This window comes from Nyctereutes procyonoides, unplaced genomic scaffold (assembly GCF_905146905.1).
Source record: "Nyctereutes procyonoides isolate TBG_1078 unplaced genomic scaffold, NYPRO_anot_genome, whole genome shotgun sequence".
In the NCBI taxonomy this organism is placed as follows: domain Eukaryota; kingdom Metazoa; phylum Chordata; class Mammalia; order Carnivora; family Canidae; genus Nyctereutes; species Nyctereutes procyonoides.
In genome coordinates, this window is record NW_026575043.1 from 38,086,269 (window position 1) to 38,098,438 (window position 12,170).

Below are 12,170 nucleotides of genomic sequence, written 5' to 3' on the forward strand. Positions count from 1 at the left end.
TCCAGTGCTGTGGCCTGAACCATTGTGCATGGAGTACAGGCCATACCCAGGTCATAGCCATCCTTCTTGAGGCTGCACCTCATGGCCCCAAATGGCTCAGAATCCCCTGCTGTGGCTCCTCCCTGGGACTGTCTCCAACTGTTCCCACTACTCCACTGCTTCTCCAGGATCAGAGCGAGGCTCAGGGTCGGCACGATCTCCAGGGCAGGGAGCACATGGACAAAGACATCAGGGATGCTGCCCCCATGGATTGCAGTGTGGGTCCCCGAATCCTAGTCTCTCTCTGTCCTTCTCTGTCTCTGTCTCTCACCCCAGCTCCTTTCTCTGTCAGCTGAGCCTCTGTCCACACTCCTGGTGGGGAGGCCACAGTCTCCCTCTGTCTCTACGGTGACCTCTGTCTGTGGCCCCAGATGTGTTCTATAATTTCCAGATTGATAAATAATCAGCCTATAGTTTTCAAAGTTTCCTGTGTTGTAGCTGAAAGACGTCCTGCAGTCGTCATCAGGACCACAAGAGCAGGTCCGACCTTGACATTGGTTATGGAGAGGCTGAGACCCTCACAACACAGGACCTTCTGTTCCTGAAGGGACAACAGTGGCTCCCACCCTCTGTGACCATGGAGGTCGTGGTTCAATTTCAGGAAAGGCTCTGACTCATCACAAAGGCTGACACCTCCGCCCAGGGGACACACTCTGTCATCTGGACTATGGGCTCACATGCAGTTTCTTTGCTCCATTTTCAAACTGTCCGTTCAATCTCCCTCAGGTCCCCACCTTCCTGCCCTCCCCCTTCAGGGAGGGAGGGAGGGTCACAGCTCCTTGGAGCAGAGGATGGGATGACGGCACCCCGTGCCCGGTCACGGACCCCAGACTCCCAGATGACATTCTCTGCCTGCACGAAGGTGCGTTGCTCTGGCGTACAGTTCACTGAGCTGTGACAACACAGCAGTGTGGTGCGGCCACCGTCACAGTGCAGTGTAAGAGAGTGACATCACCAGGAATACAGTCACCTCACACACTCCCCCTACTCCTTCCTCCACCTGCTGTCAATCCCTGGCCTCCTTACCACCTCTAGATTCCCGCCTCTTCCAATATATACAATGAAATTTGAATGATGTGTCATGTAGACTGTGATATGTTCTTCCCGAAGAAATGTGCAGTTAATATTCATGCATGTTTGGACTTGAGAACTTATTTTCTGTAAATATTAACTAATATTACCCTCTATGAATATACATCATGCGGAAGACATCTTCAGGTCTGGTCATTTTATAAAAAGCTGGTAAAAAATCAGTGTGCAGATTTTTGATTTCTTTTAATTTTGGGGGTTAAGAATAAAGTTTCCATAAACACACATATGGGGATATTTCTCTAGAAAGCTTTTTTTTTTGCTTTTTATAATTTTGAGTGCGGTATTGATTTATGTGTTCCATGCAATCATCAAATAATAAGGAGAACTAGTTATCTGGTTGAAGCTGAGGGAATAATGATCCCGGCTGCAAAAAGAGCTGACACGTGCATCAGCAGAGCAGGGACGGGATGAAGGACCATGATAGCTTCAGGACCTACGAGTGTTTCATTTACTGAGAAATCAGAACATGCTGTCTCTGTCTGTCATGAATAAATAAATAAAATCTTTTAAAAAATAAAATATATAGAAATCAGAACACGATGAGTGAATGTTCACTAGCCTAGAAGAAACTGCACCAGCTCACAAGGACTAAACTTTCTCTTTCCTTTGAGACCCTCTGTGTACAATGGGTTACTCTGAATGACTCTGAGGTCAGAGATGATGAGCAGGTGCCATTCCCAGGAGGGTCCCCAAGATGCACTTGGAACCAGAGCATCAGATGAAGAATCAGCAGAAACCCAGGGGGAGCCTAAGCAGGCAGCTGCTGGGGCGCTCACTCACTTTGCAGACGGGTAAGTGGGTTTTTGTCTCACTTCCCCACAGGCCAGGAACACCGTGTGGTCATTGAGATTGCTGTCCCACGTAGAGCAGTAATAATCAGCCTCATCCTCAGCCTGGAGCCCAGAGATGGTCAGGGTGGCTGTGCTGCCTGACTTGGAGCCAGAGAATTGATCGGGGTTACTACTACCCGAGGGTGGGTTACTACTACCATAGATGAGGGTTCTGGGACCTGTTCCCGGGAGCTGTTGGTGCCAGCTCACATAATTTCTACCTATGTTGGAGCTGCTTCCAGTGCAGGGGATGGTGACCCTCTGGCCCAGGGACCCAGACACTGAGGCTGGCTGAGTCAACACAGACTGGGCCCAGGACCCTGCAAAGGGGAGAGACACAGAGAGGGTGATGCTGGGGTCTGGAGATAAGAGGAGGGAACAGAACCTCACATGTCCTCCCAGGTTCACACCCCCTGTCCCACATCTAGTCACCTGTGCAGTGAGCGAGGAGGGTGAGGAGGAGAGAGGACCAGGCCATGGTGGAGGCCATCATGGATATGTGGTCCCACAGCTGAGCAGAACCTCTCCTCATCTCTCCCTTCCCCTCTTCATCCTCTGAGAGAGGGAGGATGCAAATGAGACCTCCCATGCAAATGAGACCCCAGCTCTCTGACCCCTCCCTGGCCCTGAGTCAGGTCCTTCTGCCTGAGGATGTCAGGGGGGTGGGCAGGGGAGGTCCTGTTTGGGGCTGGGGTGTGGTTAGGGAAGTCCCAGCTGTGAGCCCTGAGCAGAGGCCACAGTCAGTGCCAGGTGGTGTTCCCAGCTTTGATCAAGCCTGACCCCTCAGAAATAAGCCTCAATCTCCTTCTGGCATCCTGACACCACCTCACCCTGCATGACATGGGGATCAGTTGGCCATGCGACTCAGGTCCTGTCTCCAGAGCTCTATCCACTCTCCTCCTATGATCGGGAATTGTGTCCCCTCACGTGGTCTCACATCACTGCAGCATAGATTTTAGGCTTCACTCTAATTTCTCGGTGTGAGGTACTCCTAGGAGGCTCAGTATTTAAGTGTTTGTCTTTGTCTCAGGGCATGATCCTGGAGTCCTGGGATCAAGTCCCACATCCGGGTCCCTGCAGGGAGCCTGCTTCTCCCTCTGCCTGTGTCTCTGCCTCTCTCTCTCTCTCTCTCTCTCTCTCTCTGTGTGTGTGTGTGTGTCTGCCACGGCTCTGTCGGCTGTTCATGGGCCATTCAGGATTGAGGTTGTGTCCCTACACCAACTCCTCTGACATCATTGTCACATCAGGGGGACTGATGTGTCCCCGTGTACATGTGGACTCTTCTGCGCAGGATGCTGAGACCTTCTTCCTATATGATCCTCCTGGTTGCAGCCCTCCCCTTTTTGAGTTTCCTGAAATCCTGAAGACCCAGGGAATGAGATTCTCCAGATTGTGGGTACCAGCCCTCGCGTGCATTCCTGGAAAGATTACACACTGAACATTGTTGTCGTCTCTCACTGTTTTCACATGTTTAAAACATTAATTCTCCCCACCCTATGGGCAGTGACTCCCTCCTAGGATCTGTCCTCCTCCACATGGACACAGGTCCGCAGGAGCCCTGCCATGTGAGGTTGTGTATGTGCCACTGACCTCAGAGCACAAGGGGCAGACGTGCCAGGGTGTTTTATCAGGAAGATGTGACAGCTGGAGAATTTCTACCAATCCAGAGGAAGAGATTGCATATTGGTCACTGCCTTGACCAACCGTGCACTTAAGTTGGATGAATGTTCTTTTTTGAAACTATTCTCATTAACACTGATTAAGACTCAATGATGATGTCACTCTAAAGATGCAGGTGGAATCACCAAGGAGCCTCGGTGTCCATCGAAAGATGAATGGATAAAGAAGATGTGATTTATGTATACAATGGAATATTACTCAGCCATTAGAAACGACAAATACCCACCATTTGCTTCAATGTGGATGGAACTGGAGGGTATTATGCTGAGTGAAGTAAGTCAATCGGAGAAGGACAAACAGTGTATGTTCTCATTCATTTGGGGAATATGAATAATAGTGAAAGGGAATATAAGGGAAGGGAGAAGAAATGTGTGGGAAATATCAGAAAGGGAGACAGAACATAAAGACTCCTAACTCTGGGAAACGAACTAGGGGTGATGGAAGGGGAGGAGGGTGGGGGTGGGCGTGACTGGGTGACGGGCACTGAGGGGACACTTGACGGGATGAGCACTGGGTGTTATTCTGTATGTTGGTAAATTGAACACCAATAAAAATTAATTTATTAAAAAAAAAACTTCAGTGCAGGGCAGCCCTGGTGGCTCAGCAGTGTAGCACCGCCTTCAGTTCAGGGCCTAATCCTGGCATACTGGGATCGAGTTCCACGTTGGGCCCCCGGCATGGAGCCTGCTTCTCCCTCCGCCTGTCTCTGCCTCTCTCTCTCTCTCTCTCTCTCTGTGTGTGTCTCATGAATAAATAAATAAAATGTTTTTTAATAAAGGAATGACTTTGGCTTTCATTTCAATAGACATCTATAAACATTTTATAAAATAATTTATCTTTTTTTAAACCTTATGATTATACCATGGGTCTGATCATGCAGGTAGGAAAGCCTGAAGTGGTGCCCATTAACTCCCATGAGGACCCTGTTGTATGAACTTCAGAACCATCTGACTCTTGGAATTCCCATACACAGACGAGCTTCCAGGATCAGAAATGTAGGGTATTATTCCTATCTAAGGTGGGCATAGCTGGGGCCTAGGTACCTGTGTCCAGCATGTTCAGGACAGAGCAATTGCTCATTCAGTCACCCGTGAGTAGGAGAATGAAGTTCTATTGGCAAAAGGCACGTGGACCCAGAGTTGATGTCAAAGGTCCCCTGTGAGTGGTAGAGAGTGGAGATGAGGGGCCATGTTCCTGAGGTCACAGACCCTGTGGTCCTGACTTGGATCAGATGATTTAGCAGAGGTCCAGCCTGGCTGGAAGTGTCCCTGGTGAGACTGTGGGAGTGACAGCTCAGCCCTGAGAGCATAGGGAGGGTGAGTCTCACATCCCCAGGGGCTTTGACCTCTGGTGGATCAGCCCTCAGGCTGGGGTCCCAGAATCAATGTACTGATCAGACTCAGGTGCTGATTGGAGCCCAGAAATGGTGGGGGGCTGAGCTGCCCTTGGGGACAGAGACTCCCCCTGGGAATACTGAGGATCAGCTTTGTCCCAAGGAACAGATATACAGAGCACATCCTGGCTGCCCAGGTGACAAGACCACAGTCCCTTGTGTTCCCTGCTACTAGGGATTGTGCCTTCTGGAGATTGTGACATCAGAGACAGCTGGTGAGCACAGAGTAGCCTAACTTTTGGACGGATGGAGAAGCCCAAAAACTGCAGAGCACAGGACAATATACAACCAGAGATGAGACAACTGTGAGTGTGAGTGTGTGTGTATATGAGTGTGTGTATATGTGTGTGCATGTTTGTGCACGTGTTACCTAAAAGTAGGCCAAGTGGCCCTCACTTCCTTCTTTTTTTTTTAAAATAATAATAAAAAAACAAAGATAAACTCAAAATGGATGAAAGATCTAAATGTGAGACAAGATTCCATCAAAATCCTAGAGGAGAAGACAGGCAACAACCTTTTTTAACTCGGCCACAGTAACTTCTTGCAAGATACATCCACGAAGGCAAAAGAAACAAAAGCAAAAATGAACTATTGGGACTTCATCAAGATAAGAAGCTTCTGCACAGCAAAGGATACAGTCAACAAAACTCAAAGACAACCTACAGAATGGGAGAAGATATTTGCAAATGACGTATCAGATAAAGGGCTAGTTTCCAAGATCTCTAAAGAACTTCTTAAACTCAACACCAAAGAAACAAACAATCCAATCATGAAATGGGCAAAAGACATGAAGAGAAATCTCACAGAGGAAGACATAGACATGGCCAACATGCACATGAGAAAATGCTCTGCACCACTTGCCATCAGGGAAATACAAATCAAAACCACAATGAGATACCACCTCACACCAGTGAGAATGGGGAAAATTAACAAGGCAGGAAACAACAAATGTTGGAGAGGATGCGGAGAAAAGGGAACACACTTACACTGTTGGTGGGAATGTGAACTGGTGCAGCCACTCTGGAAAACTGTGTGGAGGTTCCTCAAAGAGTTAAAAATAGACCTGCCCTACGACCCAGCAATTGCACTGTTGGGGATTTACCCCAAAGATTCAGATGCAGTGAATTGCCGGGACACCTGCACCCCGATGTTTCTAGCAGCAATGTCCACAGTAGCCAAACTGTGGAAGGAGCCTCGGTGTCCATCGAAAGATGAATGGATAAAGAAGATGTAGTTTATGTATACAATGGAATATTCCTCAGCCATTAGAAACGACAAATACCCACCGTTTGCTTCCACGTGGATGGAACTGGAGGGTATTATGCTGAGTGAAGTAAGTCAATCGGAGAAGGACAAACAGTGTATGTTCTCATTCATTTGGGGAATATAAATAATAGTGAAAGGGAATATAAGGGAAGGGAGAAGAAATGTGTGGGAAATATCAGAAAGGGAGACAGAACATAAAGACTCCTAACTCTGGGAAATGAACTAGGGGTGGTGGAAGGGGAGGAGGACGGGGGGTGGGGGTGACTGGGTGACGGGCACTGAGGGGGACACTTGAGGGGATGAGCACTGGGTGTTATTCTGTATGTTGGTAAATTGAACACCAATAAAAAATAAATTTATTTAAAAAAAAGAACAGATGTGTCCTGGGTCTGTTGATAAAGTTGGGCACCCTGTGGTCACAAGACTTTTGGGAGGCCCCCAAATCTGGCAAGGAACAGTCGTGGGCCAGGACCGCGGACGTATAGGACCTGGCAGCCATGGGAGCTGGCCTGGCTTGGGTGCAGGCAGAGGCTGTGGTCCCCAGTAAGGTCAGGGGCACACTTCACTCTGCCTCCAGGGGAAGGGATTCCCTCTGAGCTGGGCCCCCGAACTGGGCAGAGCTCACGGGCACCGTGTGAAACTCTTCCCTTCCCTATTCAAGGCATGTTGCTTTCTCTCTCATTCCACCCAGGAGCTGAAACAGCTCACTGGAATCCTCAGCTCTTGTGGAGGGATTTGTCTTGTGGATCTGGTTTAAATGGTTGTTTCTGGAAGAATAAGCAAGCTAGAAACTTCTAAACTTTCCTCTGGCTGATGCCACTCTGCACCCTTCATGCAGTTTCAATGAAATGGGATGCAGGGACCTTACATTCACTGCTGCTCTGGCGGGTCCTGAGGTAGGGGGACATCAAACTTCCTGTGTGCAGCACCCATTCGGGAGTGTCCCCTCCTCAGACCTCAGTTCATCTGATCTCAGCTGATCATCTTGTTGGGGGTCCAGACATCTCTCCCTAGGGCTTGGGTTCTCTCGCTTTTTCCGTTTTCAAGACATCGTGGCTGCAATTGTGCATCAGCCTCAAGTGGTGTTGGAGCTCTAGACCCAACCAGAGATGGGTCCACTCGGTGTGGGTGTGGCCTTGTCCTTGGATCCAGAGAAGCAGCTGGGAACCTCAGAGCCCAAATGTGTACTTGAATCTGAGTAGTAGTACAGGAGATACCAGGGAGGGCTCCCTGCCTTCTGCTGGAACCAGCTTATTACATAGCTGCCAACACTGAAGCCACTTCTCAGGGTGCAGGTGAGTCTGGCTGTTGTTCCCAGGGATGCAGAGAGAGAGAGAGAGAGAGAGAGAGAGAGAGAGAGAGAGACTGGGTCACCACAGGTTGGGATAGAGAAACTGCAGACACCTACGTATCAAAATGAAGACAAGAGACAGGGTGCATGAGGTTGAGGAGCTGAGCCACAGGGATCTGACTCAGGCTGGGATATCCGTCTCTTGCTCTGGGGCCTGTCCCTACCTATGCAGTGACAGTGGAGCAGAAGGAGGACTAAGGTCCAGGCCATGGTGATGCAGCTGTTTCTTAGCCCACATAGCTGAGGCCGGGGTGCCCCTGGCCTGTCTTATTCTCTGTCCCAGGGCCTCACAGAGGAGGGGCTGCTCATGCAAATGTGACTACCCTTGCCTCTCCCTCCTGTGTACTTACAGGTCTGTGGCCCTTTGACAGGGAGGATTCCTGATGCACTAGCTTCCCCCTGGTGGGCCTGGAGGAAGCAGCTGCTGGGACCCACACAGGCCCAGGTCCAAGTACCCATTCCAGTTCAGAGAGGACACGACTATTTAGTTCCCAATGAAAGCAAGGTACTCAGCCCCAGGACTGTGGGGGTAACTGGGAGCCCCTGTCCTGCAGAAACCCCCAGACTGCATCGTATTATCCCCTGCTGGTCTCTGGGAAAATCTCTCCTTTTCCACCCTAGGCAAGCCTCCTCTTCCCCTACTTCTCTGACTCCTGTGTTCCCACCATGTGAGAGTGACCCTCCAGGGATGGGTAGGGGTCCTGGGGTGTCACCTCTGATCAGGACTCCTACATGGCCTGGCTCCTAGAGAGAGGTATCTGTGCAGTCCTCTTCCATAAGCCAGAAACTACTGTGGAGCTGAGGACAAGACACAGGGAACACAGAGCAGAGGGTCTCTGTCTCTGCAGGAGGGCCTCATGGGAGGTGGGTTGGCTCCGGGTGCTGAGCGTGAGCAGGAGCTTGTCGGTGTGGGGGACATATATCTTCACAGAGGAGGACACAGAGGGTGGGAATGCTGGGCACTTCTTGAGCAGGGTTGACAGGACACAGAAAAGTCTGATGAAGCTTCCAGGGTTTTGAGGACAGAGCAGGGCCTGGGCTTCCAGTGGGGACCAGTGCAGAATCCTGTGACTTCCTTCCCCTCCATTTATTGTGAGATTTTTCTCTCCCATCTGCGCCTGTCCTCAGGGGTGCTCATCAGAGAATTAGCTTCAGTGGACATCCTAGTACAGAATGTGGGACAGGGAGACCTAGAAGGGTCCTTAGGAGGAAGGAGGGTCTGGAGGATCGTGACAGCCAAGGCAACAGGGAAGGATGCAGGAGATTGCGTCCCCAGGTGGGACAGTGGGAGCTGACTGACTGGACTCCAGGCTGTGGGAGAAGAAGGGATGGTCCATAGTGTCAGGTGGATGGAGGGTGAAGCCCACAGAGTCAGGAATGCCTGGAGAGACATAGGTGTGAGGTCAATTGGGATAGCAGGTGGAGGGCTGGTGGTGGGTCTGTTATTCCCATGTCACATAAAGACCATATATGATTTGTGGAATGTCTCCACAGACATTCATGGACCACCAGAGCTGAGGGAAGCCTTCCCTTTCCCAATGGAAGGATGTGAGTGCTACATTAACCACAAGCCTGAGGGCTTAGTCTGAGGGGTCCTGAAAGGAAAGCTGGAGGCCATAAGGTGACAGAAGGAACAGGGTGATGACCTAACTCACAATGATGATGGGAACCAAGTAGTGCAAACACTTCCCCCACCCCTGAATCTTTTCTATGCATCCCTGAAGGGAACCCCTGGTCGATGAGGGAGGAGGGGAGGAAAGGACAGGACAGAGAAGCCCAGGGCTATGCTGGCTGAGGTCACACGGTGGCATTAACATCCTCCCCTCCACAGTGGTCCCTTGTCCTAGACCAGGTAGCATTGCAGGTGATTCATTTCATCATGGGACCCTCTCCAGGCATGGGTTGTCTGTCCTGCTTGAACACCAGCCTGGGCAATGACTACACGGGGAGGAGGATGCAACATGAACAAGGAAGGGAGTCAGAGCTGAGCAGCCATGCACCTCCAGGGGCACGGATGCTGCAGAGTCACACGGCAGTGAGGACACTACCTGCCAAGTGTGCAAGAATTACTAGAGTATTTCCCTTGTTGGGCTGGACCAGACTCCTGGCCTCAAGGGACCTGTCCCACAGCGCCACCTGCTGGGCTGAGACACTGAGTCCTCCAGGCTCTCTGACCCTCCCAGCACTCCTGCAATGATGTCCAGATTTTGCAGTTGACTGGAGATGACTGGAGATGACTGGAGATGTAGCCCAGGACAGTGAACGGAGAGGTGCCCACTGTGGAGTTTCGGGCTAACAGGGCCTTTTTTTTCCAACTCACTAATGACCCCCGGAGGGTTAAATACATGGTGTACTGCACAGGGCTTCTGTTCCCAGGTGTTTCAGGATTCCCTGAGAGTGGAGTTTACCTCTTCCAGGTGCCTGAGGTCACATCCAATCTACCACCATCTTGAACCAAGTAAATGTCATAAAGGCCTCACCGTACCCAAGTGGTTCACACGTACAATAATTCTACATGGACTCACCTTCCACTTTCATCCCTGTTGTTGTTGTGGATTTAGATTCTCCTGCAAAGTCCCCTCAGACAGCCCTGCAAGGACCTTTGATTCATGTCTTTGCCATGAGAATAGAATGCTGTCAGGGAAAAGTGTCTTCTGCTCCTGCTGACTTTTCTGGGTTCAAAGTTTCCTTGAAATTTAGCCTGACAAAGGCTTATATATATGGGACTCTCATATACTTAATATATTTTTAAACCAGTTTTGTACTCAGTTTGAGGATTGGTATAATCAGAACATTACTATAAATGGAGGCCTCTTCTACTGAGCGGTCTTCCATCTCCTGCACTGAGAACCCTCATGATATGTGTATTGGGCCCCAACCAAGAATTATTGCTCAGAATTATTGTTCAGAATTCATGGGGAATGGATGTCTGAGATCTAGGCCCAATGAACAGACATTTGTCCAAGACCTTCCCAACCAAGGAACCAGAGGGAGTGAGCAGCAGGCATCGTGGAATTGAACTGAGGGAGTTTGAGACAAAAGCATTATTTTTCTCTAGGTCACTAATAAGATCCACGTTGCTGCATACAGGGTTTATTTAACAATGTTTATGTGAGGTAATATATCAGTGTTACCTAACCCTTGAGTTTGTGGACTGCAGGGACCTGGAGTCCTGATCAGTTTCCAGTCAAAACCAAATTCAAGTCCAACTATTTCCCAAGGTTCACTGTTCATTCATACCTGATAAGATCTACATGGGTAATCCTACCTGAGGGACCAATTTTGCTTGTGCTGCATTATGAGAGTCTCATGTGACCTCCAGTGCACAGGCCCTGGCAATGATGTCTGCATTTGTACACACTAAAATGATCTCAGCATGAAAGTGTCCACTATTCATGCTTCCCAGTCTGCGTTTTCGTTTTCCCTTTGCAGTTAGCCTGGGAATTCATTATTTCTTGTGTCTCTCTGATATAATTACGATTCATTTTCCTTTTTAATTAGTCCACTTTTCTAATTGTTATGAGTATGAGGACTGATAGAAACCTTATATGATACGGAAAACCTTAGAATTTATTTTTCTACTCCTAAATCATGGGACCCCCAGCACCTGGTATCCACCTCTATTCAGTCTTGTATTTATTTGGTAAATGAATCAGGGATTGACAGTAAAAAGGACACAAACCTCCTGATTTTTTTCCTGCTATATCAAGGCTCTCTATAACAATGAAAGCTCAGTCCATAGCTCTCTTCTCTAACACACTGAGAACCCTTTCACCATCATTCCAACCAAAGTGTCAGAGGAAAACCAAAGGGAGAGAAAGACTCCACATGAGATTAAACCTTACTCGTCTCACTTGAGCTGATTACATCTGCAACATCCCCATTTCCTGATTTTGACATGTCCTGAGACATGAGGTGTTTGAGAACTTTTTATCACGTGAATGGGTGGAGACTGGAATCAATCCATAACAATTTATATCTCTAGTTGATTCACATTTTCTAGTTTTTTCCTAATGTTCCTTTTATGTTCTAGGATCCAAGTCAGAGTTCTTTGTAACATTCCTGGTATCTCCTTAAGCTTCTCTTACTGTGACATTTTCTCAGGCTCTCTTTGTTTGCTGGTGTCTATGTCCACACCTATTGAGTGAGGATTATGCCTGACATCATTCAGGGCCAAGAATTTAAACCTGCTACTCAAAATCCTCTTCACAGGAAAGTGTCTCTTCTGTTTATTCATTGGTACAAGCAGTTAACAATATGGTCCGTGGACAGCTCTTATAGCTTTGGAGTTAAAACTCAATACTATTATATTCATTTGATCCTCAAATCTTTCTGATTTATCTCAGTGGCAGCATTTTCAGTTGGCTCATGAACTCCTTGACACACCCTGTCAGTGTGTGTGTGTGTGTGTGTGTACCTGTGTATGCATGGTGGGAGTGCACCGATGTGTTTGTGTTTGTTCTGATGGATTCTTACTTTCTGACACTACAAGGTGTTCCCTGTTCATCCTGTGTAATCC